Source organism: Staurois parvus, unplaced genomic scaffold (assembly GCF_062004578.1).
Source record: "Staurois parvus isolate SC_StPar_1 unplaced genomic scaffold, SC_StPar_1.0 ptg000436l, whole genome shotgun sequence".
Classification (NCBI taxonomy): Eukaryota; Metazoa; Chordata; class Amphibia; order Anura; family Ranidae; genus Staurois; species Staurois parvus.
In genome coordinates this window covers 3,467,753-3,495,614 of record NW_028318232.1, presented here as the reverse complement: position 1 = coordinate 3,495,614, position 27,862 = coordinate 3,467,753, and the positions used below count along the sequence as shown (strand labels likewise).

At 48.4% G+C, this 27,862-nt stretch overlaps 1 protein-coding gene across 1 annotated transcript in view; it reads right to left on the bottom strand.

The window, feature by feature from the left end:
- Positions 1–27,862, bottom strand: part of GRIN2B (glutamate ionotropic receptor NMDA type subunit 2B) — a 942,931-nt gene that overhangs the window by 253,617 nt on the left and 661,452 nt on the right. The gene's annotated exons all lie outside the window — the stretch shown is intronic.

Sequence of the window (27,862 nt, the reverse complement as noted above, 5' to 3'; positions counted from 1 at the left end):
CTGACCACGATTTCGTCTCATCCTAACGTACTGCGATTGATCTGCTACCATTTGTGACCGACCCTTGGCTTGTGACTGACTCTGCTTTCATCTGATCCCTAACCTGTTGATCCGCTATCGGTTACCAGTCTGCTCATTCCCTGGTGGGGTGATCCTGAGATCTGCGACCTGGTATTAACACGCAGCCCAATCCATCTCCACCATTAGGAGCTCTGGTGAATACCGGTTAATACCTAGACACCGCACCTCAAGTGAGCCTGCGTCATTCCCAGGGGGATCCGCTGGTGTACCTATCCTGCTGGTTACAGGTAAGCCTTTTACTGCTATAGCAACTGGTCTCTGAACCTGACCTTACACCGTGACAAGGTGTCATCCTAGACTCCAATCTGTCCTGTCAGCCGCAAGTCCATTCCCTGACAAACTCATGCAGACTTCACCTCCGCAACATCTCCAAAATACGTCCGTTCCTAACCCCGGAAACAACTAAGCAACTCATTCACTCCCTCATTATATCACGCCTCAACTACTGTAACTCCCTCCTCACCGGCTTACCCCACCGCAGGCTATCCCCGCTTCAGTCTATCTTGAATGCTGCGGCCAGACTCATCCACCTTACTAACCGCTCCGTATACGCCACCCCTCTCGCCAATCCCTCCACTGGCTTCCGATTGCCCAACGGATAAAATTCAGAATGTTAACATTGACTTATAAAGCTGTTCATAATACTGCCCCAAACTACATCACCGATCTGGTATCCAAATACCACCCAAAACGTACTCTCCGCTCCTCACAAGACCTCCTACTCTCTAGTTCCTTGGTCTCCTCCTCCCATGCCCGTCTCCAGGACTTCTCCAGGGCTCCCCCCATTCTCTGGAACTCCCTACCCCAATCCATCAGACTGTCACCTACTCTCCTCAGCTTTAGGCACACTCTGAAAATCTCTCTCTTCAGGGAAGCCTACCCCGCACTCAGCTAATTACTGAACTCCTCCATTCTTCCTACCACTCCATCCCCCACAGCTATTTTCTCCTGTACCACTATCCCCTCCCTCCTAGATTGTAAGCTCCAAGGAGCAGGGCCCTCGAACCCCTTGTGTATTGAATCGTATTGTTACTGTACTGTCTCATGTACTGTCTCCCTTTATAATGTACAGCGCTGAGCAAACTGTTGGCGCTATATAAATACTGTATAATAATAATTTAAGGTCCCTAACTTGCATTCATATACTAGGGCAAATTTAGACAGGAGCCAATTAACCTACCAGCATGTCTTCTGGAGTGTGGAAGGAAACCGGAGTACCTGGAGGAAACCCACACAAGCACAGGGAGATCATGCAAACTCCAGGCAGGTGGTGCTTTGGTTGGGATTTGAACCAATGACCCTAGTACTTGCCAGGCAGAAGTGCTAACCATTTAACCACTGTGCCGGCCACTTATATGTTTTGCTATCACATTGCTTGACACTTGATATATATTGCATTATTGTATATGTACATACAATGCACTAAACGCACAGTCAGTTCATGATACACTATTTTGTTCTATTGTTGATTGATATGATTTATTGTCATATTGTGGCGCACTCATGTAGCAATCATATCACTGCATAGGTTGCATATATGTTATGTTTAATACACAATTTGCTCAGTATATTTTATTTTCACTTTTGTCTTAGGATTTAATTATTTGTGACTTGCTATTTTGTTTGCTGAGATTTAGCACTGCCTTTTAGGGCACTGCCTTTTAGGAAGCTTGTTTAATTTATATATTGTTTACCAGAACATATGGCAAGCTGCTCTGTCTCTTGATGTTTTTTTGGTTGTAAGCAGGATCTCTTTTTTATTTATTTTTTTAAATGTCCATACTCCCCTCTATGCTGCAGCACCTGTGTAATGCTGCAGCTGTCCCACGCCAACTTTAATACCAAGAACTGAGTGATGACATGACTGCGGATCACTCTTGATCTGCTCCAAGAGGAGAGCTGTAACTGTCAATCACTGCTCTCTGCTCCTCCAATGCTCACTGGATGTCCTGGGGTAATTCCAGATCTGGACCAGGGTGTCACTGAGCTCCTGGACAGTCTGAGGTGCAACCTAGCATTGTCGGATGGACCAAAACATGACATCCTAGAGGTGTTCTATTGGATTTAGGTCAGGTGAGCGTGGGGGCCATTCAATGGTAACAATTCCATCATCCTCCAGGAACTGCCTGCATACTTTTGCCACATGAGGCCGGGCATTGTCGTGCACTAGAAGGAACCCAGGACCCACTGCACCAGCGTAGGGTCTGACAATGAGTCTAAGGATTTCATCCCGATACCTAATGGCAGTCAGGGTGTCATTGTCTAGTCTGTGGAGGTCTGTGCGTCCCTCCATGGATATGCCTCCCCAGACCATCACTGACCCACCACCAGAACAGTCATGCTGAATTTTACAGGCAGCATAAAGTTCTCCATGGCTTCTCCAGACCCTTTCACGTTTGTCACATGTGCTCAGGGTGAACCTGCTCTCATCTGTGAAAAGCACAGGGTGCCGGTGGCAGACCTGCCAATTCTGTTGTTCAATGGCAAATGCCAATCAAGCTCTATGGTGCCGGGCAGTGAGCACAGGGCCCACTAGAGGATGTCAGGCCCTCAGGCCACCCTCATGAAGTTTGTTTCTGATTGTTTGATCAGAGACATTCACACCAGTGGCCTGCTGGAGGTCATTTTGTAGGGCTCTGGCAGTGCTCATTCTGTACCTCCTTGCACAAAGGAGCAGATACCGGTCCTGCTGATGGGTTAAGGACCTTCTACAGCCCTGTCCAGCTCTCCTAGAGTATCTGTCTGTTTTCTGGAATCTCCTCCATGCTCCAGAGGGTGTCCTGGGAGACACAGCAAACCTTCTGGCAATGGCACGTATTGATGTGCCATCCTGGAGGAGTAGGATTGCCTGTGCAACCTCTGTAGGGTCCAGGTTCTGCTTCATGCTACCAGTAGTGACACTGACCCTAGCTAAATGCAAAACTAGTGAAAAACAGTCAGAAACAGGGGCGGACTGACAACTCATGGGGCCCCCGGGCAATAGGGGATCATGGGGCCCCTCGGTCCTTGCCCAAACTCACAAAAGCCTATGAAAAAGGTACCAGGGGCATCTCATGGGGCCCCCTACTGACCCCGGGCCCTCAAGCAGTGCCCGAGTTTCCAAATGGTCAGTCCGCCCCTGGTCAGAAAAGATGAGTAGGGAAAAAATGTCAGTGGCCTACACCTGTAAAACCATTCCTGTTTTGGGGGTCGTCTCATTGTTGCCCATCTAGTGCACCTGTTAATTTCATTAACACCAAAGAAGCTGAAACTAATTAACCAACCCCCTCTGCTACTTAACTGACCATATCAATATCCCAGGAGTTTAACTGGCTTGATGCTATATTCTGATTAAAAAGTGTTTCTTTACTTTTTTTTTAGCAGTGTATCTACATTTCCTGATACAATAGTGTGATAGTGAAAAGAATTACTCCCTTACAGATAGCTAAAAAGATCAGTGGTGTCAATGAGAACTTATCTGAGAAGTAGAAATTTCTCATTGCTCAAGGAACCCCTGGTAACCTCTGGAGGAACCCTGGTTGAAAAACCTTGCTCTAACCCATCCAAAATGTAATACATTTGGGTATTAGCACTTTGTACATTCTTTACAGTTGGTGTTGTAAACCTATAATTGTTTTATTATCTGATGATCTCTCTGCAGTGCTTTAGAAGTAGATTGGGAATCTGGTAAGCCACCTAGATACCTTCATATATAGAAGATCTTTGGCTGTAACCAGACAGAAAGGCCTCAACCTAGGCATTGCTGGGGAGTTCCTGGGCTCTCATGGACTAATGTGGGCTAAAAAAACAAATGTGAATAAAGATATATGCAGCAAGTCCTCCAACATAAAACCAATCTCTGACACTTACATATCCCCAACAATTAAAGTGAGCCCGGCCTAAAATATCTTAAAGGTCTTCTAATGCATGTATCCTTATTGCTCTTCCTCCCTACTTACCTGCACCCCCACTTCTGCAAGATTTTCACTATGCAGTGGCCTTCAACTAAACTCTTTAGAATTTTGCAATGCACCTGTATATGTGTGAGAATGTGTGGGTAAAGCTGCATCAAATTTTGAAAAGTCCAAATGAAAGCCTGTAGGCCACACAGCAAAGATCTCAAAGGAGCATGGCAAGCATAAACTATGATTTAACATCTAGGACAGGTAAAGGATAAAAGGACAAGTGCCCTGAAAGCACACATCCATCAGGGCTTGTTCACACTAGTGGTTGGGGGGTGTAAAGCCCCACTGTTTAACCATGCTTTTACCCAAACCCCCCTCCCACCACCACCACCACCACCGTTCCCCTAGAGCAGTGTTTCTCAACTCCAGTCCTCATGGACCCCCAACAGGTCATGTTTTCAGGATTTCCCTCAGATGAAACAGCTGTGGTAATTACTACGGCAGTGAAACTGATCAAATCACCTGTGCAAAATAATGGAAATCCTGAAAACATGACCTGTTGGGGGTCCATGAGGACTGGAGTTGAGAAACACTGCCCTAGAGGCTGTGGATGTACACAGGCTACATCAGCAATGCTTTTCTTCTCATCAGGAAATACACACCCTGAATGGTTCCACTCTACAACTGCCCAGCAACTGTATGCAATGCATATGGTTGTGCTTGTGCTTGTGGTAGTGCGAGGTTTAAGGAGTTAAAACAGGTGGTGAGGATGCAGTACAACACCTCCTCTCTGTCAAATGCTCTCTGAAGTGTGATCAGAACACTATTGTGAACAAGCCCATAGAGTAGATCTAAACTGTAAATTTAGAGCGGAATTAAACCCAAAACCAAAAATGTAATATATTGCATCCTACCAATCATTTGATGTAGTGGCTGCATTGGTTTTCTTTTTTTTATCCAGTTTTCACCTGGTGATCTGGCCAGTAACACACCTCCCGTATTAGAGTGCCTGGATGAATGAGCACAGGGGGCATCTTTGGACAGGAGCATTGTCAGTCTCGGAGGAGTGTTAGATGCACTAGAATATAAATACATAAATTAAAGCTGATCATTGAAAGCATCCCTGCTAGTATTAAATGGTTTGTCCCATCTCTGTAACTGACACATTCTGCTGGAGAGTTTATTCTTTTGGAAAAACAACAAACTTACTGGCTGGATCACCAGATGAAAATAAAATGAATGCAGCCACCACATCCAAGAATTAGTAAGCTGCAATACAATAAATGTACGCTTTTGGATTTGCTACTGCTTTAATTCCACTGTATCCCATTAACTTTACTGTGCTGTGCCTCGATTCATGTGAGGACTTTTTGGGTGCTTTAGTCCCTTCTAAGCCCTTACCCGTATGTTTATATTGTTTGGATGTCAACACCATCCCCATCCTTATTTGCCTTCACTGAAAACTATGTTGACATCAGAGCTTTAGAGCACTCCTGCCGTGGCTTCATACCATGCACCCTGGAAATACAGCATCATGGGACCGCTTAGGTTTTAGTATTTAAATACTGATTATTAAAAGTGTAAAGTAATTTCAACATTGCTGTTCTCTGTTTTCTTCCTTCCTTATCTCTCTTCCTGCTGTCCTCTTTAATCACTCTCTCTCTCTCACTTGTTTGTACTTTCTGAGCCTGGGCGGATGACAGGAGAGCTTGCTTATGATGGACAGTTTAAAGAGATGCAATAAACAGATGCAGGAATATTTGGGTCATGCTTGTTGAAGAAATGTGAACTGGGAAATCAAAACATTGAAAAAGACTTTTACTGAACAAAACCTGATTGAGGTGGGACATGAAACAAAACAGCAACCTTGCTGAACAAGATTTTTATTTTAGGTAAAACCATTGTGGAAAAAATATTTTATATACTTCTGATGCTTAGGTCAAATGTAAATTTTATAGCTGACAAATGTTTTGCATTTAACATATGGCTCTAGTACAAACCCGCTACATGAAAAAAAAAAAAAGATACCAGAACAGTCAACACTTTCCTATGAAAACAACCTCAGAAATCCTTGTTTCAACAATTTTCTTGACTGTTATTATAGAGGTGACCAAAAGTTAAGTTATAGTACACATTTACAATTGTACAAGCTAGTTACAATTTTGTTGTAAATGGCTTCTTGAAATATTTTCAGCTTTCACACATTCCTACACAAGGCCTTCAGTAAATGCATAGGACAGAGTAGATTGCAGTAACCCACAGAAACCAGAAAATGTTCTTTTTCTGTTAACTGATAAAGGCTATGCAATTTATCTTACTGAAAATTCCCATTACAGTGTGCACAGAATTTGTAGAGTAACCAGTTTTACATGTGTCCTGCAGCCTTACAAAGTGGTCCATGGGAACAGACAGCGTACAGAGCATTAGACAGGATATCTGAAGATACTATTTTACACAATACATGCATACAGACAACCAGTAAACATATGGGATCTCCCAAACTAATAAGCTTAAGCTCTGTGCCAACAACATAATATTATAACACATGGGGTCTTCAAACAATGGCCTGTGAGGTTCTGATGGGTCCCTGATATAAGGGAGAACTTTTATGGAAAGTCTCATGTAAGGGGGGAGACTCTGGTCAAAGGAGGACTTAAGACAACCACGGGTTGCCGGAAAGAAAATTGCTTGGTTCCCCCATCAACACTGACTGAACACTGACTCTTACTGAACCATTGTGTTCTCCCAGCAGGGGATTGATTGATCAACTTGGGTACATTTAGCCTACCCATACAGGGTTCGAATCTCGAGCAGGCCCTGCTGAACCAGTCAAGATTCGAACTGTCTATGGCTGGTTTTACTGATGTAAGGGGGTGTTCTGATGGAGACTCTGTTTTAAGGGGGGGTTCTGGTGGGCTCAAGTTTATTGGAAGTGTCTTTCGTTTGTTTTACTGAAGTACGTTTCTGTTGTTCTAAATCAGGGGTCTCCAAACTTTCTAAGCAAGGGCAAGTGTACTCTCGTTCAGACTTGAGAGAGGCCAGACTGGCAATAGAAAATGCCCCAGCATCAGTGGGAGTATTTAATGCCTCAGGCTTGATGGCCAGTGGGAGTAACAAAAATTACATAGCACCCGTAATCATCAAGAGGAGAATAGTCCTCCATAATTGGTATTAGTGAGAAGTAGACATTTTTTTCAGACAAAAAATTAACTTTTGGAGATTGGACACAGAAATGAATAGCAATGAATTCGAAAATTGTTTTAACGAGATTAACGACTGCATTTGTTTCATTTGGATGACATCACATGATACATTAGTAGTTCCCTTTGAGTTCCCGGCCTGTTCATCTCCTTCCTCCCTCCCATCCACTTCTTCTTTTTGATAAGCAGGCTGTCAAGGTCCTACTTTTTCCTAGAGATATTGCAGCTTCATGTACTGGCGTCCATCTTGGATTTCTGCAGAGCATGGTGGGAGTCTTTTATGCCTTCAGGTCTCTGAGGTCCATCCCCCAGAGGGGTGTGGCTGAGTACATATAAGCCTGGGATCCGCACATGCTCTTTGCACTTTTGTGTCTTGTGTCTTTGTGTTGCTACAGCTCTGTGTATACTCTCGGGACTCTTCTGGTATCTGACTCGGCTTGTGACTAGACCCTTCTCTGTGTTTTCCTTTGATCTGACCTTCCGTTGCTGAACCCGGCCCATGACCTGTGATTCTTGTCTACTGTTCTGTACCGTTTTGTCCCGTTGTTGTCGACCCGGCCTGCCTGACTATGCTATTGTCATTCCTACCAGCTACACGCCATTGGCGGCGGCCATTACCGCAGCCGGGGTGTCTTGGGGGCCGCGACCTGGTTCCTGGCTGCGTCAAGTCCATCCCCACCATCAGGGGCCCTGGTGAAGGGCAGCCTGGGACTTAGACTCCGCGCCCTGAGGGACTTCGGTCTGTTGGTGATGCAGTCAGTGCGTTACCCTGCCACTAGGCCTACCTGTCCGTTCCACAGCCCTGCCCTGACACAGGCATTGTGCATGTTGGTGGGCCTTGGGTGCGCAATGTCACTTTGCAACATGGACATGATGACGCAATTACATCATCCCGCACTCGGTGGAGGGGTGGCGGTGCAGGCCGAGATGCAGGGAGGCCATTATGCATGCCAATCCACTGTGATTGACACCCACTTCCAGATCCAGGTGTTCAGAATTTGGGGCGAGTGTTCAAATATATTTAAGACACACAGCACAGCAGGCGATGTGTTTGCCTACTACCTTCCGGAATTGTTACCTATGCCATTTGTTACTCCAGGTGAGATACAAGAGAATTTTTGTTTTTGGGGCTTGGACAGTGTTATGCTCCAACCAGCAATTATTATTATTATTATTATTATACAGTATTTATAAAGCGCAAATAGTTCGCTCAGCGCTGTACATTACAAAGGGGGGCAGATCATGTGACAGAACAATAACAATACAATGCAAAACATGAGGGGATCAAGGGCCCTGCTCTTTCGAGCTTACAATCTAGGAGGGAGGGGCTGGTGGCACAGGAGGAGAAAGCTGTGGGGGATGGAGTGATAGGAAGAGTGGAGGAGGTCGGCAAGTTAGCAGGGGGTGGGGTAGGCTTCCCTGAAGAGGTGGGTTTTCAGGGTGTGCCTAAAGGAGAGGAGAGTAGGTGATAATCTGATGGGTTGGGGCAGGGAGTTCCAGAGGATGGGTGACACCCTGGAGAAGTCCTGGAGGCGGGCATGGGAGGAGGAGACCAGGGAACTAGAGAGAAGGAGGTCTTGTGAGGAGCGGAGTGTGCGTGCTGGGTGGTACTTGGATATTAGGTCGGTGATGTAGTTCGGGGCAGTATGGTGGACGGTTTTTTACGTCAGTGTTAGGATTTTGAATTTGATCCGTTGCGCAATCGGAAGCCAGTGGAGGGATTGGCAGAGGGGGGTGGCATAAACGGAGCGGTTGGAAAGGTGAATGAGTCTGGCAGGCGTATTCAGGACCGACTGAAGCGGGGATAGCCAGTGGAGAGGCAGGCCAGTGAGGAGGGAGTTGCAGTAATCGAGTCGTGATATGATGAGGGAGTGGATGAGCTGTTTAGTGGTTTCTGGGGTTAGGAACCTGCGTATTTTGGCGATGTTGCGGAGGTGGAGTCTGCATGAGTTTGGTAAAGATTGGACTTGGGGCTGGAAGGATAGGTTGGAGTCCAGAATGACACCAAGTACTCTGGCCTGCGGGGTGGGTTTGATGGTGGCGTTGTTGGACATGATGGAGAAGTCAATGGGGGGGGGGGGGGTCCGGGCTGGGGGGAGGACAAGAAACTCGGTTTTGGAGAGGTTCAGTTTAAGGAAGTGGAGCGATATCCAGTCTGATATGTCGCTCAGTAGGTGTGTGATTCGGGCGGAGACTGAAGGGGTGAGGTGGGGGGTTGAGAGATAGATTTGCGTGTCGTCGCATATAGGTGGTAGTTGAAGCCGTGAGACTGTATGAGTTGGCCAAGGGAGAAGGTGTAGATGGAGAAGAGAAGGGGCCCGAGGACAGAGCCTTGAGGGGGAGTGAGGGGGAGGTGGTAGCATTATAGGTAACGCTGAAGAAGCGTTGTGACAGGTAGGATGAGAGCCAGGAGAGAGCAGAATCTCTGAGGCAGAGGGAGTGTAGTTTTTTGAGGAGGAGGGGGTGGTCGACTGTGTTGAAGGCCACGGAGAGGTCAAGGAGTAGGAGCACTGAATAGTGGCCATTAGCTTTGGCGGTTAGCAGGTCGTTGGAGAGTTTGAGTAAGGCAGTTTCGGTGGAGTGTAGGGGACGGAAGCCGAACTGTAGGGGATCGAGGAGGTTGTTGTCGTTGAGGTGAGAGCTTAGGCGGGTGTAGACTGGGCGCTCGAGGAGTTTGGATGTGAATGGGAGCAGGGAGATGGGTTGTTCGGGTCATTGGGGTCCAGGAAGGGGCTTTTTAAGTATGGGGGTGATGTGTGCATGCTTCAGAGGGGAGGGGAAGTGCCGGAGGAGAGGGAGAGATTAAAGATGTGGGTGAGGGAGCAAAGGATGGAGGGGGAAGGAGGTTGTAGGAGTTGTGAGGGGATAGGGTCGAGGGAGCAGGTGGTGATGCAGGCATCAGAGAGGACCTTGGAGACTTCCTCGATGGTAGTAAGGTCAAAGGTGCGGAGTGTTGAGGGGGCTTCAGTATGAGGAATGTAGGGTGGGGTGGAAGTGGAGGTCAGAGCAGTGGTGGGGCCATGGGAGAGGGGTGATGAGGGGGTAGCTGAGTGAGGGGGAACCGGGTTGGAGGGAGTTTGAGCAGTGACGAACCCACGGGTTATGTCGAGGGAGAGGGGGGATGAGCAGTGACGAAGTCCCTGCGGGTTATGTCGTGGGAGAGGGGGGACGAGGGGGTAGCTGTGTGAGAGGGAACAGGTTGAGAGGGAGTGTGAGTTGTGGCGATGTCCTTGCAAATTGTGTCAATCTTGTTTTTGAAGTGATTGGCAATCTCAAGGGCGGTGAGTGAGGTGCTGGGTGGAGGTGTGGGTGGAGAGAGTAGTGAGTTGAAGGTGGAGAAGAGTCGGCGAGGATTGGAGGAGAGGGCCTTGATGAGGATCAGGAAGTAGGCTTGTTTGGCTGCGTGGAGGGAGGAGGTGTAGGTGTGGAAGGCAGATTTGTAGCGGGTGAAGGCTTGTTGAGATTTGGTTTTGCGCCATAGTCGCTCCAGGGCACGACTGTGTCGTTTGAGGGTTTTGGTGTGATCAGTCTGCCAGGGTTGGAGCGGTCGGGGTCTGATGTTGCTTGTGGTTAAAGGCGCTAGTGAGTCAAGGGCTGTTGACAGCGCTTTGTTATAGGCAGTCATAGCCAAGTCGGGGCAGGACAGGAGGAGGATGCTGTCGTGGAGTTGATCAGCTGCAGAGTGGAGGGGGGCAGTGTTAAGGTTGCGGAGGTTACGGCTGGTAGTAGTGTGACATTTGGAGGGGTAGGCCTTGGAGGACGAGGAGATAGAGAAGGTAATCAGGTTGTGGTCAGAGAGAGGGTGTTAGTGAGGTTGTGGGGAGCACAGCAGTTGGAGAAGACGAGATCAAGGATATTACCGTCGGAGTGAGTGGTGGATTGTATGCACTGTGCAAGGGCAAAGGAGGAGGTTAAGTGGAGGAGATGGGATGTGGCCAGGTTGTCGTGGTTGACAGGGATGTTGAGATCCCCAAGGATGATGGTGGGTAGCTCAGGGGAGAGGAAGAAGGGTAGCCAGGAGGAAAAGTCATCCAGGAAGCGGGATATGGATCCAGGAGGCCAGTACATCACAGCAATCTTCAGGGGGGTTGGGGAGAATAGTCAGACGCAGTGGGCCTCGAAGGAGGAGAAGGATAGAGAGGGGGGGTTTGGGAGGACTTGGAAGGTGTTCTGTGGTGACAGGAGCAGACCAACCCCACCACCTTTACGACCGTTGGGTCTGGGTGAGTGGGTCCAGGTGAGACCTCCGTAGGAGAGTGCAGCAGGGGAGGTAGAGTCAGTGGCCTGGATCCAAGTTTCTGTGATCGCTAGGAGGTTGAGGGAGGGGGAAACAAAGAGGTCGTGGATGGCGGGCGTTCAGGAGTGCACATGAAAACGGGGGGGTGATTTTAGGGAGCAGGGGGACAGATACTAAGTTGCGGGGGTAGCGGCAGGATGTGGAGGCGGGAGGGTGTTGTGTGGGTGAGGGAGGTGATGGAGGGCCAGGATTCGGGGAGATGTCCCCTGCGGTTAGGAGGAGGAGAAGGGTGAGAAAGGCGGAATGTGCAGGAGCGTGTGAAACTATTAGTGGAGGTGTTCGGGTCAGTGGGAGAGTGGAGAATTAGGAGGAGGTGGTGGGTGCCGTAGAGGGGTGAAGGAAGCAGTGAGGACACAATATACAATTGTTTGGGAGGAGCAGAGGGATATAGTGAATGGATTTTGGGAATGGAGGAGAGGAAAATGAGAAGGAGGAGTGGAAGAGGCATTCTAGCTTTTTCATGCAGTGTATTGTATATGCCTCACTTCCTTCATGGCTTGTTCTGATTTAGATTTTTTTTAAGTTTGGGAATCCTATCAAATCAGTTAGATTATTATTACTATAATGATTACTATACTATATTTAGATATATATTTTGTAATCATATATATATATACTGTTATTATCCTTTAGGTCAAGGGTCCTCAAACTTTTTAAACAGGGGGCCAGTTCACTGTCCCTCAGACCGTTGGGGGGCCGGACTATAGTTTCAAAAAAAAAAAACTATGAACAAATGCTGACACAGCATTGACCAGAGACTGCGGACATACAATGGCGGCGGGAATACTGGGCCAGCCGCTCCATAAGACGCACAGATATTTCCCCCCAAGTGTGTCTTATGGAGCGAAATAGTGCCCATCATTGGTGTCAGTGGGAGGAATAGTGCCCCATCATTGGTGTCAGTGGGAAGAATCGTGCCCCATCATTGGTGTCAGTGGGAAGAATCGTGCCCCATCATTGTTGTCAGTGGGAGGAATAGTGCTCCATCATTGGTGTCAGTGGGAGGAAAAGTGCTCCATCGTTAGTGTCAGTAGGGGGAGGAATAGTGCCCCATTGTTGGTGTCAGTGGGTGGAGGAATAGCGTCCCATCGTTGGTGTCAGTGTGGGGGGGGGAATAGTGCCCCATCATTGGTGTCAGTGGGGGAAGGGGATAGTGTCCCATCATTGGTGTCAGTGGGAGGAATAGTGTCCCATCATTGGTGTCAGTGGGAGGAATAGTGTCCCATCTTTGGTGTCAGTGGGAAGAATAGTTCCCCATCTTTGGTGTCAGTGGGAGGAATAGTACGTCATTGGTGTCAGTGGGGGGGAATAGTGCTCAGTCATTGGTGTCAGTGGGAGGAATAGTACCCCATCATTGGTGTCAGTGGGGGAAGGAATAGTGTTCCATCGTTGGTGTCCGTGGGGGGTGGAATAGTGCCCCATCGTTGGTGTTAGTGGGGGGGGGAATAGTGCCCCATTGTTGGTGTCAGTGGGGGGGAGAAATAGTGCCCCGTCGTTGGTGTCAGTGGGGGGAGGAATAGTACCCCATCGTTGGTGTCAGTGGGAGGAATAATGCCCCATCATTAGTATCAGTGACACCAATGATGGGGCACTATTCCTCCCACTGACACCAATGACACTTAACTTGCTGACCCCTGCTCCAGCATGGTGCTGCTGCAGCCAGCATACCTGGTTGCAGCAGCACCATCAGCATGGCACACTTACCTGTCAGCTGTCCTTCTTCACTCCGGCCTCTCCCTCACTCGATGGTCGCGGGGCCGCTCGGCTCTGCCTCCTTGCAGGTGATTGGCTGCCTGTGTGCCTTTCCTGAGCTACAGTTCTGGCGCCCAATCACCGGTGAGGAGGCGGAGCCGAGCGGCAGGAGTGAGGGAGTGGCCGGAGTGAATGACGGAGCAGCGCTTCCTGGACTGGATCATTGTGGGACTGGAGCCAGGTAAGGTAAAGCAGCCCCCTGCCCACCCCTGTACTTAGTGTCCCTTCCTCGCGGAAAATACGCCCCTGCTGGTGGGCTGGATAAATGGCCTTGGCGGGCCGCATGTGGCCCGCGGGCCGTAGTTTGAGGACCCCTGCTTCAGGTATTGCTATATATCTCCTGAAGTTTCTTTGATTATATCAACGTCATATACAGTAAGTGGCAAGTCAGCCACACATTACGGGTAAGATTTCCTTTGCTGACAACTCTTTTTTCATATTTGTGTAGACATGCAATGTAAAACCCTATATTTTATCTATTTCCTAGGCTTGGCATTTGTGGACCCCAGTGGTCAATATATGCCCCCTTCCTTTCTAGGTGGGATTGGGCGGCTGGCCCCTCGTGGCTGGTTGGGGTGGTGGTGACAATTGCATGTTTTTAATCTATATGGCTTTACTTGTTCACTACTGTTTGTCTAACTGTAAGTAACAGATAAATACTTGTAATACTTGGGATTTTTATACGTGTAAGCACATATATTTTTGTACGAGCTGCTTAATAATTCCGTATTGTATCATAGAGATGTGGTATCCCAAACCCCTGAAGAAAGAGTCACATTTTTCTGAAACGCGTTGGGTTAATGAAGACACATCATAAAGCATACAGTAAGTCATCCAATGCCAGTTTTGTATTTTGTGACATTCTATGTTGTAAGCCATATTAATGGTTTTGTACTACAATAAAAATATAAAAAAGTTTTTATAATAAGTTGTGGTAACAGTGCCTTGAAAGTCCTATTGGGAGAATATAGTCTTTGTATGATGCAATAGTAGTTTAAGCCCATGGAGAAATAAATTCAACTGACAAATCTGTTCGATAATTCAGACTTGGAAAACAAAGTGATCTGAATTTTGCTATATTCATTAATTTGGATGCACATGATGTCCAATCAGCTCATGCCATTTCTCTTAGTGGGTTGGAGTAGCATCCGAAAATATCAAATCTGTCCGAAAAACGTTATAACAAAATTAACAAATGCATGACTATTGCACCAGAGATAGGCTCGTCCACTTCCCCATTACCACCATTACCGTTCCGTGCCAACCCCCTTCCCCTTAACCAATTATACTAACAAAAGACATAACACCGATTTTGGAGTAAATGGCCAACATGGCCTTTTATTAACAACTCAAGTTACAATACACCAACCATTCCTTATAACAGAAACCCACAGGATTGTTGTTGGTCTTCGAAGGCACCCCAAAATGATCTGAAATGCACCTGCGGACAACCATATACACTAGGCCTCCAGCTGCAACCAACCAGCTCGGAGACAACCATACCGTCCGCAGTGCAGCACCACCACCTTCCAGTTAAACCTTGGTGAACTGGGAATGTCCCCGGGCATCCCATACCACGGATGGGTCCCACACCATTGTTGTTTACCTTCCAAATAAGAACCGCCTCCAAAGACCAACAACCGCCACCAACCATTCCTTATAACAGAAACCCACAGAATTGTTGTTGGTCTTCGAAGGCACCCCAAAACGATCCAAAATGCACCTGCGGACAACCATATACACTAGGCCTCCAGCCGCAACCATCCAGCTCGGAGACAACCATACCGTCCGCAGTGCAGCACCACCACCTTCCAGTTAAACCTCGGTTAACTGGGAATGTCCCCGGGCATCCCATACCATGGATGGGTCCCACACCATTGTTGTTTACCGTCCAAATAAGAACCGCCTCCAAAGACCAACAACCGTCCATGAACCAACATAATCCCCCCCTCTACCTGGAGGGACCCAAAACTCACCCAAACAGGGAGGGTGGGAGGGAAGCTCACACTCTTGCCGTCCAGCTAACTGACGCCCCCTCACAGAACCTCCCACCCTAAGGTGCAGCAAAACCCCACCTACACCAACCTCTACCAATCAGCTACCTCCCACTAACAATAACAAATCCCTCTGGAGCTACCTTAACCCTTTCTGCTCTTCCTTCCCCCACTCTAGGCCTAGTCATGTATGCCCTGCGCTATTTCTTCTTTATTTTGCTACGGGCATTTCTTGACTATTGCACCAGAGATAGGCTCGTCCACTTCCCCATTACCACCATTACCGTTCCGTGCCAACCCCCTTCCCCTTAACCAATTATACTAACAAAAGACATAACACCAATTTTGGAGTAAATGGCCAACATGGCCTTTTATTAACTCAAGTTACAATACACCAACCATTCCTTATAACAGAAACCCACAGAATTGTTGTTGGTCTTCGAAGGCACCCCAAAATGATCCGAAATGCACCTGCGGACAACCATATACACTAGGCCTCCAGCTGCAACCAACCAGCTCGGAGACAACCATACCGTCCGCAGTGCAGCACCACCACCTTCCAGTTAAACCTTGGTTAACTGGGAATGTCTCCGGGCATCCCATACCACGGATGGGTCCCACACCATTGTTGTTTACCTTCCAAATAAGAACCGCCTCCAAAGACCAACAACCGCCACAGCACGCTGGGTAAGCCCTTACCCATGCGTGCCACGCCACAAACGAACAGCCCGCTGTATGTCATCCTGCAGATCCAAGGACCATAAATCCGTCCCAACCGCAGTCAAATGCACCCCATCGCACCTGAGATATAAGTATCCAACTCCAAGTGCTGGACCACCAACCCCCCATGGTGACTAAAGAAACGCCCCACCTCTCTGTTAACCTTGATCCGAGCCTTGTTGAGCCTCTCCACCGACCGCGCCCAACGCCAAGAGGTACGGGCGGCAATGTCGGACCACACCACCACCATCCCCGGATAAGCCCGCCGCAACTGAAGAAAGTCCAGCTTGACATCTCGCACCGGCTCCCGCTCAGCGTGCCTGAAAAAATACCCCTGCCCCACTGGACGACGGGACAAAAATTCCTGAACCGCCCGCACTGGGCACACCAGCGAAGCCGGAAGAACGAAAAAACGCACCCGACCACCACGTCCCAATTGGTTTGCCTTAGACCGACGTACCAGCACCTCCACCCATTCACCGGAGCGCCTGACCTCATCCACTAATAACCCCCCAAGAACCGATTTGGACGGACTAACGAGCTCCCCAATACGCAATGCCCCAAAAAAGGCCACCGCAAAAGCCGCCCGAAATAAGCACACCTCAAAGTCCGAAGAACACACAGACCACAAATGCACAAACAAAGACCCCAACAACTCAAAACACACCGGACGACGAGAATCCTTACAGCGATGAGCGCTCCGGTAACCCCGGAGAGCCTGCCGAACCCAAAAATCGTCAGTGAAATCCAGACCCCCTTGCAACTTAAAGAAGAATGCCAAACCCGCCAGTCGGCGATCCACCGCAGCAGCCGACACCCCCCGCTCAAAATTCCATCACAAAATACCGCCAAAACCACCTCCGGCCCCCAGGGATCAATCTCAACCCGCTGTAGCAGATCCAGCCACTCCCGCCAGACCCTAGAGTATGCAGACCAAGTCGCCTCACTCACCGAACGCCGGATCCAGCCCGCAAGGACTCCAAGGCAATCTCCCACAGCCCGTCGGGACAAGGAACCCTGTGTTGCTCTGCCGCCGGCGCCACCTCTCGGAATTTGTCCCACCGAAAGCGAGACAAAGCATCAGCCACGGTGTTATCAACTCCAGGGAGACGCAGCGCATGGAGAAAAACATTCAGACGCAGACAACGCAACACTAATTGGCGAAGCAAGGCCACCACCGGTCGTGAAGAAGCTGAGACCCGATTGACGACCTGAACCACCCCCAAATTGTCACAGTGACAAGGCACAGTTAGATTTCGAAAAATTCTCTCCCCAAACCTCAACCGCCAACAGCACCAGAAAAAATTCCAACAACACCAAGTTGCGAAGAAAACCCGCCTCCCGCCAGGAAGCAGACCACGAGGCCGCACTCCATCGCCCCTGGAAAAAAGCCCCATAGCCCGCCGACGCCGCCACGTCCGTGAACCATTCCAAGTCAAAATTGCTAACAGGGCCAGACATCCAGAGAGCCCGCCCATTAAACGAATCCCAAAAAGGCGTGCCACAAATGCAAATCCTCCCGATGATCCCGAGTCAACCGACTAAAATGTAAAGGGGAGGTAATCCCTGCCGTCGCCGCCGCCAGCCGGCAGCAGAACACCCGACCCATGTGCAGAATCCGACAAGCGAAGTTAAGTTTTGCCCAACAACGACTGTAAGGCCCGCAGCTGAATTTCTCGCTTGCCCCAGCACCCCACGGAGTTCCCCTTGTAGAGCCACCAGCTGAACCGCAGGCAAGCGGCACTCCATCGTGCCGGAATCCAAAACCATGCCCAAGAAAGGCATCACCGTAGCCGGGCCCACAGTTCTATCCACCGCCAGAGGAATCCCGAAACGTACCGCAACGTGTTGCAAAGTGGCCAGCAAAATTACACATACTCCGGAATCCGGCGGACCCACGCAAAGAAAATCATCCAAATATTGGATGACCGAATTCACCCCAGAGACATCCCGCACCAACCACTCCATGAATGAACTGAACTTCTCGAACAAAGCGCAAGATATAGAACACCCCATAGGAAGGCACTTATCAACGTAAAATTAGCCCTGCCAAAGACAACCCAAAAAACGAAAACAGTCCGGATGGACTGGCAACAGCCGAAACGCCGACTCAACGTCCGATTTCGCCATGAGCGCACCGCGCCCATACCGACGGACCCAGAAAACAGCCGCATCAAAAGACGTGTAAGACACCGAACACGACTCCGAATCAATAGCATCATTCACCGACTCCCCCTTAGGGAAAGACAGGTGGGGAATTAACCTAAACGCATTCGGCTCCTTCTGGGGCACCACCCCCAAGGGAGAAACAACCAAATCCGAAAACGGAGCGCAAGCAAACGGACCCCCCCATGCGTCCCAACCCCACTTCCTTACGCAACTTAGCCGAAACCCCCTCCTCATGCCGCAAGGCCGACCGCAAATTCCGAGCTAAGGGAGGAATCAAAGTCCAAGTACACGGGATGCGAAAACCCTCCGAAAAACCCGCCGTCAGCAGCACTGCAGCTGCCCAATCAGGAAACCTTTTTAAGAAAGGCCCCATCCTTTCCACACGCACCGGAGTCGTCCCTCTTACCAGCATGCTCTCCGGGAAGGCCTCGACCCCGCTGGAAACAGCGCAACAAGGGATGGGAGCCCCCGCACCCGGATCATTCGTGCCGAAAACGGTAAGACCCACCAAATCGACACGTCCCCTCTTGGAACTGCCAGCAGAACCCCTGACGCCTGGAGGCCGATTGTCCCGGGGAGAACGAACCGCCGGGGGCCCTCACCGGTGTCATGAGTCGCATCCAGAGGCCAATGTCCTTATGATCCCAACGCAACGACTGGCGAACCGCCCTCCGCCGCCTAAACTGCTCATCGTACCGAAGCCACGCAGTACCCCCATAAACCCTGTGAGCCTCACCAATGGCATCAAGGTAACAGACCAGTGCCGAGCAATGTTCAGGAGGCTTCTCCCCAATCACACTAGCCAAGATCGCGAACGCCTGCAACCAATTTGCAAAGGCACGCGGGATAAAACGAAAATGTCGCTGCTCCGCTTCCACCCGCCTACTCTCGTCAACCCGGGACCCTTCAAAAAAGGAAAATGCTCCAAAGGCAAGAGTGAGAATATATCAACGTACTCCCCACTCCAAATCTTTTCCCGTACCTCAGACTGTAAGTGCACACCCAAAGGGCCCTCAAAACACCCGTACACATCGCCCCTGGCCGAGTCCGCCAAGCTGACAGGCCCGGACACCCTCAAAACCGTACCCAACACCGCGGAGGGGGCCGCAGAACCCCGATCACCTGTCATGGCCGGAACAACCCCTAGCCCAGACCCCGGAGGAGAAGAGACCCCCAGACGCCGCACGTCTCCGCTGTCCTGTACAAGAACCCCGAAACCTTCCCCACCATCCGGCGGGAGCCACGCAGAAGCAGGCCCAAGCGCCCCACCACCGCCCCACTCAAGACCCCGCAACAGGTCCCGCAAACCGGAAATCACATCACTGAGACCCCCACCCATACCCGACATGGGAACGCCGACAGCGCACGCCGCAGAGGCCGCGCCCACCGTAGCGGCCCTACCACCCCCCAGCAGGTCCCGTAACGCAGAAGAAAAAGAGATAGACCCCAGAACAGGTAACTCACCAGGCTGCCCAGGAGATGCCCCTTCAGCCGCGCGCTCACGATCCACCGTTGTAGAGCGGCCAGCCGTCGCCCCCGCATCGGGTTCCGACAGCTCGCCCTCCGACCTCTCGTCCTCCGCACGCTGTTCAGATGGCCTCCCGGTCCCAGGAGCCACGGGTCCTGCTGGTCTGCACCGCACACGACTCCGCCTCCCGGCACCAGACACGCTCACCGCCGTCCCTGGGCTCCGACCTGCAGCACTTCCAGCTGCCCTCCACCCAGCTCCAGTCTTCCGCTGATGCTGCTGTGGAGCCAGAGCACCAGACCGTCCAGGGGGCCCGCCGGCCGCAGCAGTAGACAGCCCAGCAGCCGCAGAACTCCCTGCTGCACTCCGTCCAGTGCCGATCCCACGCTGCTGCCTCACCGGAGCCCCAGACTTCTCAGGGGGCCCGCCGGCCGCGGCAGGAGACAGCCCGGCAGCCGCAGCAGTGCGCCTCCCACGCAGGGCTCCTTCCCTGACCGGCACCTTGTCAGTGGAGGAGCCGCAGATTCCTCTTCTGCCTCCATGCTGTGCGGGCGGGGGGGAGGGGCTTCCCCCGCGCGAGGCTCCGCCGATGGCGGGGATTCCCCCTGGCTTCCCCGCTAGCAGAGGCAAAGGAGCGCCCTGCAAGCGGAGCCGGAGGGGCCCGAGCGGGGCTCCCATGGTGGCGCTGAGCTTTGGGAGGGGCGGGGCTTCCCCCGTGCGAGGCCCCGCCCACCGAGCTCCGCCGATGGCGGGGATTCCTCCCGGCTTCCCCGCTAGCAGAGGCAAAGGAGCGCCCTGCAAGCGGAGCCAGAGGGGCCCGAGCGGGGCTCCCAGGGTGGCGCAGAGCTCTGGGGGAGGGGGGGAGCCCGGGCTAAAGCGCTCCGGAGGCCTAGACCTCCGAGCACGTGGGCGCTCCCGCCCCCCTGCTGCAGGTGATGAGCCCGGATCCTGCAAGAGATCCGAGACACGGCTCTGCAGCCAGTCCATCCCCCTGTCCTCCGCTGCCTCCCGCAGCTGAGCCAAAAGGCCGTCCATGGCAGGGCTAAAGGTGGCCTGAAGCAAGGTGTGCTAAACGGACACCAAGCTCACACTCTTGCCGTCCAGCTAACTGACGCCCCCTCACAGAACCTCCCACCCTAAGGTGCAGCAAAACCCCACCTACACCAACCTCTACCAATCAGCTACCCCCCACTAACAATAACAAATCCCCCTGGAGCTACCTTAACCCTTTCTGCTCTTCTTTCCCCCACTCTAGGCCTAGTCATGTATGCCCTGCGCTATTTCTTCTTTATTTCGCTACGGGCATTTCTTTTGCTTCATTCGGATGACGTCACATGATGTGATAGTAGTCCCCTTTGGGTTCCTGGTCTGTCCATCTCCCTCCTCCCCCCACCTGCAGCATCTTTTTGATGAGCAAACGTTGTGAGTGTCGGTGGGTCTTGATGATGTCACTCAGCAACATGAACATGACGAAAATACAACATCCCGCGCTCGGTGAAGGGGCATCAGCTGGGGCTATCATGCTGATTACAAGGAAAAACTCCAAGTAAAATGTGTTCATTTATTTAAATTTAATTTTTTAATTTAGACCTCTGTTATATCACGGCAAAAGAGAAGATAGTGGGAATTTCAAGGTACCGCAAGACTATAAATTGCTGTAGAATTTATCTTATTTTAGTTTTTCATTTTAATTGATAAAAAACACAAACACGCCACAATAAATATTGTTTAGAAACATTTAGATCCTAATGGACATCCTGATGTGCACTTATATTTTGCACAATTACTAGCATAATGTGCTCCTTGAGAACACACGCATTTAACTTATGCCAGTTTTAGATGCAATGTACACCTAATTCCCTAATAGATATTTTTTTTCTTTGTTAGATAGCTATACCAGGGTTGCCAACCTCCCACAACTTTTTTTTACTGACAGAGCATGGAGAATTTACTGACAGAGCACATTTTTTACTGACAACCTGAAAAAATGACAGGACTCCTTTTAGAAACTAAAACAATAATGTTAAAACAGCATGAACAATCTTTAAACACTGACAATACTCATAACAGGTTTTTGGCCTGGTTTACATTTAAAAAGTCAACACAGCATGACAAATTATCAGTCACCCAGCTGGGATACAGTTGAAAAATAAGTTCTGTTATGCATGTCAAAGACAGCAATGGACATGACCAAACTGTGTCTAATAGTGGGAGTGGCCTAAAAGAGGATAATTAAACAGAACCGGTCCCTGAACACCTACCTCTAAATGAACATAGCAGTTGCTTGGGTGAATACACATTGCCATGACCTTGATGCTTAGCTTCATAGAGCAATTTAACTCAACATGTCAAGTTTCACAGACGGCATTGCCTGTCAAACTTGCCCGTTGAGCTCAATGGGGCTGCGCACCATACACAAGCCAAATGCTTGGCTTGCGGTTGTAACACAGTATTTCAATGCAAAATTCCCATTTGGCTGGAAAAAAAACACATTCAGGAGGCAGCAGTATCATCTTCTGCACTAACAGTGGGAGGGTCTTAAATTGGCAATACATACCAGGAGTGTGTGTTAAATACAAAGTGCAGGGTCTAGGTGTGCACTACATACAGAGTGCAGGGTTCAAGTGTGCACTACATACAGAGTGCAGGGTTTAGGAGTGCACTACATACAGAGGTCAGGGTTCAGGGGTACACTGTATACAGAGGCCAGGGTTCAGGGGTGTGCTGCATACAGAGTGCAGGGTTCAAGTGTGCACTACATACGGAGTGCAGGATTCAAGTGTGCACTACATACAGAGGTCAGGGTTCAGGTGTGCACTACATACAGAGTGCATGATTCCGGTGTGCACGACATACAGAGGTCAGGGTTCAGGGGTACACTGCATACAGAGGACAGGGTTCAAGCGTGCACTACATACAGAGTGCATGGTTTAGGGGTGCACTGTGTGCAGAATGCAGAGTACAGGGGTGCCTCCTTTTCTCCCAAGTTTCCCCCTTCCCCAGTACAGTGCTCTATTCCCCCCCAAATCCCCCTCCTTAACAGTACCTGATAAAGAACTGGTTCTGTAGAAGAGCAGGATAGGTTACTTAGGAGGAGAGTATAGTGTAGCTGCGGGGCATGTAGTGCCATGGACACAGGCTTCAGGAGCTGTTGCTGCCAGGTAAGCACGAGAGGGGGCAGGCGGAGTACAATTGAGATCACTCCACAACTGAAATTAGAGGAGCAAGACCAGCAAATGTGGCCACCTGCTCCTTCTGCCGTTGGCTCCAGCCTGCTTCTGTTTAAAAATAATCCCAACTGGATCCAAAGTCTGCCTGGATAAATGACTGCTGGTGTTGCATCAAGCTGTCAAGGTGTTCTTTCTTACACAAATGCTAACCTGTGTGAAAAAAATTACTGATTTTTACTGATATAAAATTTATCTAACGGATATTTACTGACAACTGTAAAAGTCGCCCATTTTTACAAACTGTCAGTAAATTTATTGACGATTGACAACCCTGAGCTATACATGATATACTTACAGTATATCTATTCATTCATATATGAAAACATCACTCAACTGAACAAACTTTTGACTTTCCTAAGGTAGCTATTTGGCTTGCCTTTCTGGCACTCTGGGAGTTAAGTAGGGGAGTTGGTATGTAAAACAGCAAGATATGTCCGGGCATCTTTCAATGCCTACAATTTTAATGCAATACACTTTTTAGATATGTAACCTCTCTACAGGTTTCCTTAACATTTTTAAAGAAAACAGAGTATGTGGTATATTAGCAGTGCTCTATCCATAGCCATTTATAGGGCTGATTAAAGTGGAGTTGCACCTGAAAAAAATGAATAAATAAAACTCAGCAGCTACAAAAACTGTAGCTGCTGACTTTAAAATGTCCTCACCACCGCTGGTTTCACCTCCCATCTTCTCTCCCTGGCGCCGGCATCTTCAGTGCGGGCACTCGGCTGTGACAGCTTGCAACTTCACAGCCGGTGCCCACTGTGCATGCGTGAGAAGCAGTACGCTTTGTGAATGGCACTGTAGTCTTCTGGGACCTGTCACATGTCCTAGAAGACTACGGGGTGGGAGGGGGAGGACAACTTCTGCTTCCGATCGCCTATGCAATTGGAACGGAAGTGGGAGCAGGTAACTGTCAATTTCGGGTACCCCCCCCCCCCCCCGCTCCCCAAAGCGGCCAATCCTTAATGGGGAGTGGGAGCCAAAGGCTTAAAGCGGAACTTCCACTTTGGGGTGGAGCTCCGTTTTAAGGGCCAGTTCACACTGCAAGCGTTTCAGCGTGCTTTTTTTTCTGCATCCAAAACCCACAGAAAGTAGATTATATGGTTGTCAATGTTATAGTTCCAGTGTGTTCCAGATGCAGAAAAAAAATAGCACAGGCTGCAGAACTGTACTGGAATGCACCAAAAATGCACTGGAACGCACATGTCTCTATTTAAATTGAAGAAAAAGAGAGGGGCAAAAAATTCATTGTAATGCATCAAAAATGCACTGGAACATATCAAAAATGCACCGGAACAACGTGTAAAAAATGCACATGCAGAAACACATCTGGAACGCATCTGGACTGCCTTGGGTGGTTGGAAAGCTGCTCGTTCACTTTTATGGCGCTCTCAAAAGGAGCACCCCAACTCCCTGGTGGAGCCCACTGTGGTTCCTGGACTCTCCCATTCCATTGTAACAGACCAAAAACTTCCCCAGTGAAGGCAGGAGGAACTCCAGGAACATCTGTTCCCTCATCCCTCCTGCAACTAAGTACCTGAAATAAATAAAAATATTGCATCACTTCCGGGTCACAGCTGTCATTCCTCGGCTAGCGTAGTTAAGGATGCAGCTATTCAAGCACGATCCATGTTTGGATAGCTGCACTGGAGACTCCCAATGTATGCATAAAGAAGACCTGTCACCTGCCTATGCTATCACACAGGGGCAGGGGCGGACTGACCATTTGGAAACTCGGGCACTGCCCAAGGGCCCGGGGTCAGTAGGGGTCCCAATGAGATGCCCCTGGTACCTTTTTCATAGGCTTTTTTGAGTTTGGGCAAGGACACAGGGGTCCCATGATCCCCTATTGCCCAAGGGCCCCATGAGTTGTCAGTCCGCCTCTCTACAGGGGGCTTGTTAGCCCCATTGTGATAGCAATAATGTTAAAAAAGTGTAAAAGAAAGAATTGTTTAAAATAAAGATAATTCAAAAACATTATTAAAGCACCCTCGCACACAACCCATATAAAAAGCACAAACTAAGTGAGTGAGCACATGTATGTTTAAGTAAATTGCACACATACATGTGAGGTATTGTTGTAAACCTTGGGATGAGAGCAATTGTTTTTGGGCCATAATTATGGTTAACGCTAAAGAGATGACATGTAAAGGCTTCTAAAGTGTTGCCTATGGAGAATTTTGGGTACCATAGTTTTTTGCAATTCCACAGGCGTGTGCAATTTTAAGACTTGATAGGTTTGGTATCTATTGACTTGACACAACCCGATGTTTTATATTTTACCAAAAAGTGGGTATAATATTCTGCTTTCAGAAAATATATACTTTTTTGGAGGGTTTACAATAATGTCTAGCAAAAATGTTGATTTTAACATGTGTGCAAACAGTTAAACAATTGCCCCGGTAGACAAGTGGTTAAAGAACACTAAAAACACTCCATGGCTTGCTGGATCATGACGGGTACGCTGATAAGGCTAAACAGCGTGCATGTTTAGGTAGTCTGAATAGAGACATCTTGATATTTTGTTTTGATATTTTGTTATCATGGCCGATTACCATTAAATGCAATCTGATTTATTTCTGAAGCTGCTCCAGGGCCATAGTCATTGTAACTTCTTTACTACTTACTGACTCATTGACCTGCAATAAACATGTGCATATCATGTATTTCAGAAACGTACATATACACAATTCTTCCCCGTCAGTGATTCACCAAGAAGAGAAAGAAAAATATCAGCAATCCCTAAAACATACACTTGTAAAAACAAGACAGCAATGACAGCCTCCATATTTCTTTAAAGACAGGTTCCTTTCAAACAGGAGAGACCAAACAGGGCTCAAAGAATGCTGTCTTATCTTTACATATAAAATGTCATGTATATCCCAGAGGAGACCTGTATTAGGTTCTCAAGAAAGCAGCACACCTACAATATTTTTTACTGCATAAAAAAAAAATTTTTAATTTGTAGGGAACGCTCACTGCTTAGTTAGGACTGTAATGCTCTAACAGTTAAAGCATGTCCTTAAAATTATGGGTCAGTTGTCTTATTTGTTCTCAGTGGCTCAGCTGTAAATGACAGTAGTTTATATCACCAGCTCTCATGATTCTTGGTAACCAAATCTGCTAGCAAGTGCCCTTTTTTCTGATGGGTGGCAAATACTACAAAATACTCCTTCATTAAAACTACCCTGAGGTGGCAACAGTTTGTCCTGAGATCAATCTGTAGTAGGGGAAGACTGTTTAGTTTAATTGTATGTATCAGGTTTCAAAATGGTGGTTTTGTGCTTGAATATCGATTGTGGGAGACTTGGAATGTGATAGTAGAGTAGGAGTTCTCCAGTCACAGGTCTTGGTCAATGATGTAGAGGTGGTAAAGGTGATTTCATGGTGGCCAGATAGGCAATCATGATCCTAACATAGTACAGCTGTATAGAAATGCATTTGTCTTGTTTCCTTAAAGGCTATTTTATTGTGGTATACATAATTACTTAGGATTTAACTACTAACTATTCAACCACTTGCTGTTTGGAAAGTTTTACCCCTTTCATGACCAGGCAATTTTTTGCTAGTCTGCACTGCAATACTTTAACTAGCAATTATGTGGCCATGCAACACTGTACCCAAATGAAATTTATATATATTTTTTTCACACAAATAGAGCTTCTTTTGGTGGTTTTTGATCACCACTGGGGTTTTTATTTTGTGTTATATAAATTTAAAAAAAACGAAAATCTCTGGGAAAAAACTATATTTTTTACTTTCTGCTATAAAACAATAAATACATTTAAAAAATCTAATTTCTTAATAAATTTAGGACAAAATGTATTCTGCTACATGTCTTTGGCAAAAAATCCTAATAAGTGTATATTATTTGGTTTGTTTGGAAAGTTATAGCGTCTACAAACTATGGCATTTATACAGGGATTTTTATTTATTTATTTTTTATACTAGTAATGGCAACGATCAGAGACTTGTAATGGGCAATCTGACACTAGCTGACACTGGCCTGGGGGGGGGTACACTAACTGACTGACTCTGACATCAACAGGGACACTAATACAGTGATCAGTGCTAATACCGTGCACTGTCACTGTACTAATGACACTGGTTGGGAAGGGGTTAACATCTAGGGATGACCTGCCCCTTGCTTTCTGGATTGACCATACTGCTCCTGTTTCTGTTTACTTTATGAGGTTTGTACATCTCGCAGTCCCACAGTAACTGGATATAGGACTTGTTTAGTAATACAGGAGCCTTTAGCTGTACTTTAACTATAATATTTATTACAATGTATTTGGTAGATCAGGGGTCTCCAATCTGACCCACTGCAACATTTTTCTGGCCCACAGCTAGGATCAGAAGCCACTCACACAGGTCTCTAGGTCAGCCTATGGTCTCCATTTCCCCCCAACATCCCCCTCCTCTAGTCTCCAGCACAGGTTCCCCAGGAGGCACTCTGATGGAGACTCTGACATAAGGTAGTACTTTGATGGGGACCTTGAAGTAAGAGGAGTCTCTTATGGGGAAAATGGGGGCTCAAATATAAGGGGGACTGTAAGAGCGTACTCTGATGAGGACTCTGATATTAGAGTGAGACTCTTATGGGGATGATACTCCTGTGTCAGACAGATTATGGAATAAAATTCTGTTGTTTTAACTTGCTGACAAAGCTTTCAGGCATTAAAGTAGAACTATAGGCATCACTTTTTTTTTCTATTTGAATAGAGCAAGGGAGAGGAATAACCCCTGTCAGATTTTTTTCACCATCTGTGTCCCATCGCGGAGATTTCCCATCACTTCCTGTCCAATAGCCAAACAGGAAGTGAGAAGAAATCCCTGCAAATTAAGGGAATTCCTTGGGACCCCCAGGTCACCAGAACTAGTGTCCCCATTGGAAAATGTCCCCTTTATTACATTTCTGGGGACAACCCAAAGTTTGCTATTTTCTTTTAACTTCACTTTCAATGATAATGGAAACATGAAAAATAAATATACAGAATATAACTGATTACTAACATTTATAGGTAAAGTTGATCCAGGGAATATCCAATTGCCTCTCGGGGG